The following is a 7,305-nucleotide window of genomic DNA, read 5'->3' on the forward strand; positions in this document are numbered from 1 at the left end:
AAAAAACTGCGAAAATTCAATTTTAATGAAACATTGTCAGATTTCTTTAAACTATCAGTGATTATGAAGAGTCCTGTAACTTACCCAAAATCCTGCTTTGGGTTTTCTCAAAATTTTTCTATTATTGTTCAATTTGCGAAACTCTGAAAAAACAATCGAATTTAGGTTAATGAAATACTCACCAAGTTTTAAAATGGCTTTGAAAAAAAGGAAACATTTTATAGCATATTGGCTAAAAGCCTTCTCTGATTAGCCTATTCCGATCCACAACTGGGTACATATTTATTATCGTGTTCTTTCGGACCCTTATTCTGACGTTTTATGCTCTAAAGAGTATCAGACGAAAAATCTTTTAGCCAATATGCTATCAAATGTTCTTTTTTCAAAGCCAATTTTCAAGTTCTGTACCGCAAAAAAACTGTTCTCATCAAGCTTTCAAATATTGATATCAATTAAATGTCAATAACCTAAATTTGCTCCTGACAATGAAAACATTTTAATAAACTTGGTCAATATTCTCTATGAAAGAAAGATGACGAAGAAAATTTTCATATCTTGATGTGCAAAGTATACTCACCGAAAATGGACACTTGAAATTCTAGAAGCAAAAACAACCAAAGCTGTAACAAAAGAGGTTAATAAAAAATGCAAAAAATTTATGTCTTCAAATATCTTCGTAAAAACAACAAAAACTGAAGCCAGACCTGAAAAGAAAAAAGTATTATAAGTATAGCAAATTAAAGAGACAAAGCATTGATAAAATGAGAAACTAGCTATGCCTTCGTTCTGAGACTTCTAATTATTCTGATAAAATAATATAATTAGATAGAAATTCCTTTGCTTTATAATTGAATATTATAATCGAAATCCTTGCTTTAAAGCTTAACATCTCAATAACCTTTTTTGTTTGATTTAGCTTAGACTGTAAAGATTTCAGAAGAAATGAACCTCTTTCCTTCTACCAAAAGTATCTAAAACGACCAAAAAGTAAGTTGAAGTTTCATCTTTCAGTTTTTTCTAAATTTTTTAATTCAGTTTCTTCGATATATTCTTATTTCCGTCAAAGTGTTGCTTTGTAATTTGAAAATATTCTCTCGAGAAAATATTCTGTCTTCTAAAATTGGCCATAGAATATACCATTAAAATTTACCATAGAATATACCATTAAAATTTGCCATAGAATTTACCATTAAAATAATAGCATGGAAAAGGAAAATCTAAAATTGCTTGCCTTTTAGAGACTTTCTAATAATATTTTGTTCTTGCCATCTTTCTAGTAATATTTGCTTCTTGCCATCTGATCTGTGCAAACTACCTTTAAGAAATATTTTAAAATGATTGTCTGTCTATAAATATGCCCTTCCGAAGCATGGATTTGAAACGTGGAAAGCTTTATAAAAATTAAAGAAAATTTTTTCATAGAATCGTATTAGAAGGAACAATTTTCACAAGCAAATTTTTAAAACAAAATGCTTTTTAAACGTTTTTGAGGCTGATTCTGCATCTTTGAACGTAATGCTTAAAGGAGTTAATGTGAAGCTTTAAAGACACTTTTTAACTTCACAGTTAATTGATCTAAAGCCCCATCAGAATTTTCTTGATGCATTTCATACCTAAAAAGTGTCTTCATAGCAAGTTGTTCTCGATCGTGTTTTGAAATTGACAGCTAGAATTTTCTTAAATAAATTTTTATCAGGTTGACTTCACTATCAATTCTAATGAAACGAATTGAGAGTGTAGAAGTATACAATCGTTTTCTGAAACCTTCTCCGTATATTAGGAAATCTTATGAAAAATAAGAGCATAGAGGTAATATGGAGAATTTATAGACACTAGTTGAAATTGTGGTAGCTTTTGGGAACATCAATAACAAAAACTGCGAAATGAACCAATAATTTTTTATGAAAACTTGCCTTGAGTATTGCCAGTCCCAATGCCTAAAATTTTTCTAGAATCTTCATGTTGTAGATTGACCCTATCGAAAACATACAAAAACCATCAAAAAACCATTAAATGATGAATTTAAACCATACTCTTTGATTGCTAAACTTGATTATTGCTAGTGGTTGGAAGTGGAAAGATAATTCTAAAAGATTTACTGAAATTTTATCAAAACTGAAAACTACATGTTACAAATATTACATTTAGCAAAAATATCCTTTCTGAATGCGGCTCTTTATCGAATGTTGCGACAAAATTTTCATGTAATCATAGAAATAGTATAGCCCTGTTTAGTAAAAAATTTCATGATAAAATTCTTACCAAAACTCAAGCTCCAAATGTTAAATCTTTAGTAACGAATTTTCAGATACATGCAGCTGCAATAAAAAGGGTTAGAAAAAGAAAAAGGGTTCCAAAAAACCAAACTTCCAAAAATCAATACCTGAAAAAGAAAAAGAAAACTCATAAGAAAGACAAATTCAAAGGGGGTATTATTTTTAAAAAATATGTTTCGTAAGTAATTCAATCATTTCAACTTTTATAATCATTATGATTTTCACTTTATCATTGCTATAATATCACAAAAAACAGACTTTAAGCATTTTGTAAAAAAGGCATTAGTTTCTGATTCAACAGGCTATGAAGAACAGATTGAAAAAACACATCAGCAGGTTGGTTTAAAATATTAATGACTTTGATGAGTGGTGTCACTTACATGATATTTTGTCCCTCGTTTTGTCCAAATTTATCCTTTTTTATTTAATTTTCAACTGTAAAATGAACACTGAAAGAAAAGTTGATAAGAATAAGATAAAGATTATTCAGTCAAAATATGATTAATATCAAATAATAAAAGATGTAAGTGCAATTGTTGGTTAATGAAAATTAATGAATATTTTATGTGAAATTCCACACGAGAAATAAGATGTACATATTTTGATAAATGAAAAATGTATACTCACTCAAAAAAATACTGGAAATTCTAGACGAACAAGTAAGCAAAGCTGAAATAAAAAGAGTTAGCAAAAGCGTATCTATCCTATCTTCAGAAAACACCCCGTAAAATGGCAAAAAATGAGACCAGACCTGTAAAAGAAAACAGAAAAATTAAAAGTTTAAAAAGCTAGTAAACCATAGATAAGATGTCAACACTTATGTGTCTCGATTAAATAAGATAATCTTTATAGATAAGAAAGTCGATTGAATAAGATTTTTTCGTAAATGATTATTTGCTATAATTGAATTTGTTGCTACAAATCTTTAAGAAATTTAAGATCACTTTCTGGTTGCAATAGCCTTATAATTTAACATTTTAATTTATTTTTGTAATATTATTTGTTTCGCAGTTGAATGCCAAATGTTTGTTTTGTGTGTCAAGAAATATTGCGCGATTATTTTTAAATTAATTAAGTAAATAAAGCAAATCGGTTACATTTTTAATCCTTCAAAAATAGTTCACATACTATTATGCAGACACTTTGAATTTTCATGCATTTTGAAAACTCTGTTCTTCTGTTAGAAATTGTTTGAAAATTTTGCATGCCAAAGAAACAAGATACTTTGGAATGAAAGACAAAAAGCTTCAAAAATTTCCAAAGAACTTTTGGTATCAGATAGTGCTATTGAGCTAAAGATACTAACTGCTTTGATGTTCAGTCAAAAAGTAAAATTTTTAGAAGTTGATTAGCATGATTTTGTAATGATTTGAAATGCTATCTAAACAAAACAGCGTGTGAAAAGTTTCAGATTTTGTTAGTTTTTTTTAAGAACCAGTAAAATTCAATAACTTTCGAAATTCATTGAGTCCTTTGTCTCGTACAAATGATTCTATGAAAGATAAAGGTTTCGAAAAAACTTTTTTTTGTTTCCTTTGATCACTGGAAATACTTTATTACCGCTATAAATCTTAACAACAACCAAAAACCTCAAAATAAACCACAGCCTCGAAACGACCACAGCCTCGAAACGACCACAGCCTCGAATCGACCAGAGCCCCAACAAAACAGCTAAAAACCCCAAATCAACTCCAACAACCAAGCCACTACATATAAAGCAAATCCAGTGCATCAAAGGTTGTTAAAAAATCGCCTTTTTATATTTTCTACCAAATTTGCTTTTTCATTAAGGAAATAAAAATAATTTTGGTATCTTATTTGTGAAATTTTTATTGAAAGTAATATTTGTCTGTTTGACACAAATTTTCAACAAGTGGTTTTGTTCTTATCGGAAAAACAGAAAAACCAAAATCGTCTTACATGGAAGCTGTTAACATTGAAAATGATTATTTCAAATTTTTAGAAAGTTTCAAGCCAAAAAGAATCTTGTATGTGTTTTTCTATGCTTTATCATATCAAATTTCTGCAAAATATCAGACATAAGAAACCTGTTATATAACAGGAACAGCTTTTTGACAAAACATAGAATAAACCAAAATTTTCAAATCCCTACATCGTTTTTCTGATGTACTGTTTATCAAAATTGACTATTGATTTTATTTTCATCGTTAAAAAGTGACACACAAAAATGTCATTTGCAAACTAAAGCCTCTTTCCGTCATTTTGGATGATTAATTTTGCTCAGTTTTGGATGCTCAGTTTGACATACTAACATTTAATTTACTTTACAATCATCGATTTCAAGTATTAAAAAGCAAGCCAAAGTTCAAGAAGTGCCTTTTAATTTGCTTTCATTGTAAGAGCAAAAACTAACATCATAAAATTTGAAGATTATAATAATTTGACGAGGAATTTATTCTGGAAATTCCGTTTATCTCATACAATAGGTTTTCTCTCAAATACTTTTTTCTTGCAGATCTAGTCTTTTCCCGTTTGAACAAGTATTAAAACTGCTTTTAATCTCTTTTGTTCATTCTGACCGCAACTTCTATTCTGATAATAAATTTCTTCAAAACTTTTACGATAATCCTTTTTGATATTATTCTATGCCTTCAAACTTTTATACAGTAATAAGAAAATATAATTAAAATCTTGAAAATCTAATTAAAGCTTCATTGGATTCAACATCTTTGTAACAAAACGTCTACAATATGATTAAAATGATATGGTAAAACAACTCCAAAGACCATATGAAAATATAAATACCTTATTTTATGTCCACATTCGATAGGATTGTTCACGCTTTGTGTTCGTGTACCTAATTAATGATAATCATAGTGATAAAATCGTGTTCGAAACATTTGTTGATAAATTAGATCACTTTAACCGTTAGTTACGAGCCGCAGTCAATCTGTGGTAAGAAAGTAATCCCCCGCTAAATTCTGAATAATTAGCTGCGATGTTTGTAATTGTAATTCTACTTATATATCAAGTTTAGAAAGATGTAATGAACATTAAAAGGGTAAAGATAAAGAATGACAAAAGAATAAGTCATTACAAATAGATAAATGTCTGCAATTGATTTTTGGCGGTACAGAATTACGAAATTTCATTAAAATACGTTTCCTTTTTAAAGCCAAAATTAAATTCTATACGAATTATTGAACAACTGATAAACAAATAGGTTATGAAAGATACATCGTTACAATAATATTGTAATTTTGATAAATATCTAGCAATAATACAATATCCATCTTTTCAAAAATTCAAATTCCTAACTCTTCATGAAGTCTAGTAAATCATACAAAATTTATATTCCTTTTGTCGAACAAACATCTGTTTTATGCATAATTTTGCGTACAAATTTCAATACAAAAATATATCGACAGAAAATGTCGATGACATTATGTTTGCAAATAATTTATTAGCGGCACAGAATTTAAAACTTGCTTTGAAAATTGTTTGCCTTTTTGTAGCCAAAATTAATTTCAAAACCAATTATCAAACAACTATCGAACAAAAAAATATAGAAAATTGTTACAATAAGAATATTATTTCAATAAAATAAATAGGCCAACTAATCAATATTCCATAATCAGTTTTATGAAACCTAGTAAATCATTCAAATTTTATCTTCCTAATATCAAACAAGTATACTTTTGTGCATTATCATTGCACAAGTATTTATATACAAAATATGTCGACATACCTTAGGCCCTCAGATATAAAACTCCTTATTCTTCAACCGAACCACAATTTCAATCATTTTGCACACTTAAATGAAATAAAAGAATATTTATAAGTCCATATGGGATAATATTGATTAAATCAGAAAAAATTCAAAGCTTTTAAAGGGCTGGCTTGCAAAATGCTTGTTTACGTACCTTGGGGCCTAATTTTTTTATCTAGCGTGTTACGGAGATCCTTCCTGAATGATACCACGACCAGCAAAGGCCGAGCAACTCGAGGGTTAAGGTTTTTATACTTCACCATTTACTGCACTTCACGAATGCACGCTTTGCATTGTTGTATGGTTAACTTCTTGCTTGCTCAACTCTATGGGGAATTAGGCGTAGCTTCGTGCGCCCAGGGTCCCTAGACATTACAGGGAATCGTAGAACTGGAAAAAACGCGCGGAACTTGAAACTTTATAAATCCTAGGAGAATAAAACGTGATGGATAATGATGACCAAGAAGCCGAAAGGAAACCGACTGTTTTGAACAGGCAATTTCATTCCACTTCTCCCGCCCCCGCCCCCCTCCTCCAAGGCGATACTCCCAATTTATTTTCAAAGCACCAACCCACCGGCCCTAATTTTAACTTCACTCTCGACAAGCACTGCTATCCCTTATTCTCGACTAGTTTTTCTTGTCCCTTTTGTCTTTTCGAATCGAAATCTCTGGACAACAATAAAAAAAAACATTAATAACAGATTGCTTGCATTTTCGGTCTTCATCATTTAGAAACCATTTTTATACACTCCTTTTATGCACTATAAGAATCAGACCTTTTTTGCTGAGGTTCAACGTTCTCAAATTGTGAATAAATTGAGGCTCGGGAGTTTTCGTGTTTATATTTCAACATTTACTTCTCTACATTTTCTCACTATAAATTCTTTTTAACACCACAAAAAATTTTTGAATGACATTTTGAGAAGCACGGCTATTCAGCTAATAAAATCTGATCTGCTTTATTAGGATCAGAGAAAATTTTAAAATCACCCTTCCTTTTTTTGCTAAATTTTCATCTGAAGATTTTTTCATTTTTCTTGATTTTTCGGGAAATCAAACCTTCGAATTCTTACACAAAAAGTCTGTTCTTATATAAAAGAGTATAGCTATTTCTTACCGTTAGTAATTGTACATAGGGACTTGACCTTAAGAATTCCACATTTATATTGTTGAGACTTAGCTTCTTTTGTTTCTTACTTTTGCCATTGTATCTTTGCTATTGTTCTTTGTTGAATTTTGATAAAAATACTAAAGAGTTGAATCATAAATACTCAGATATTCAGTATTTATACCCAAT

This window comes from Rhopilema esculentum, chromosome 17 (assembly GCF_057945365.1).
Source record: "Rhopilema esculentum isolate cy_ngs chromosome 17, ASM5794536v1, whole genome shotgun sequence".
NCBI classification, from domain to species: Eukaryota; Metazoa; Cnidaria; class Scyphozoa; order Rhizostomeae; family Rhizostomatidae; genus Rhopilema; species Rhopilema esculentum.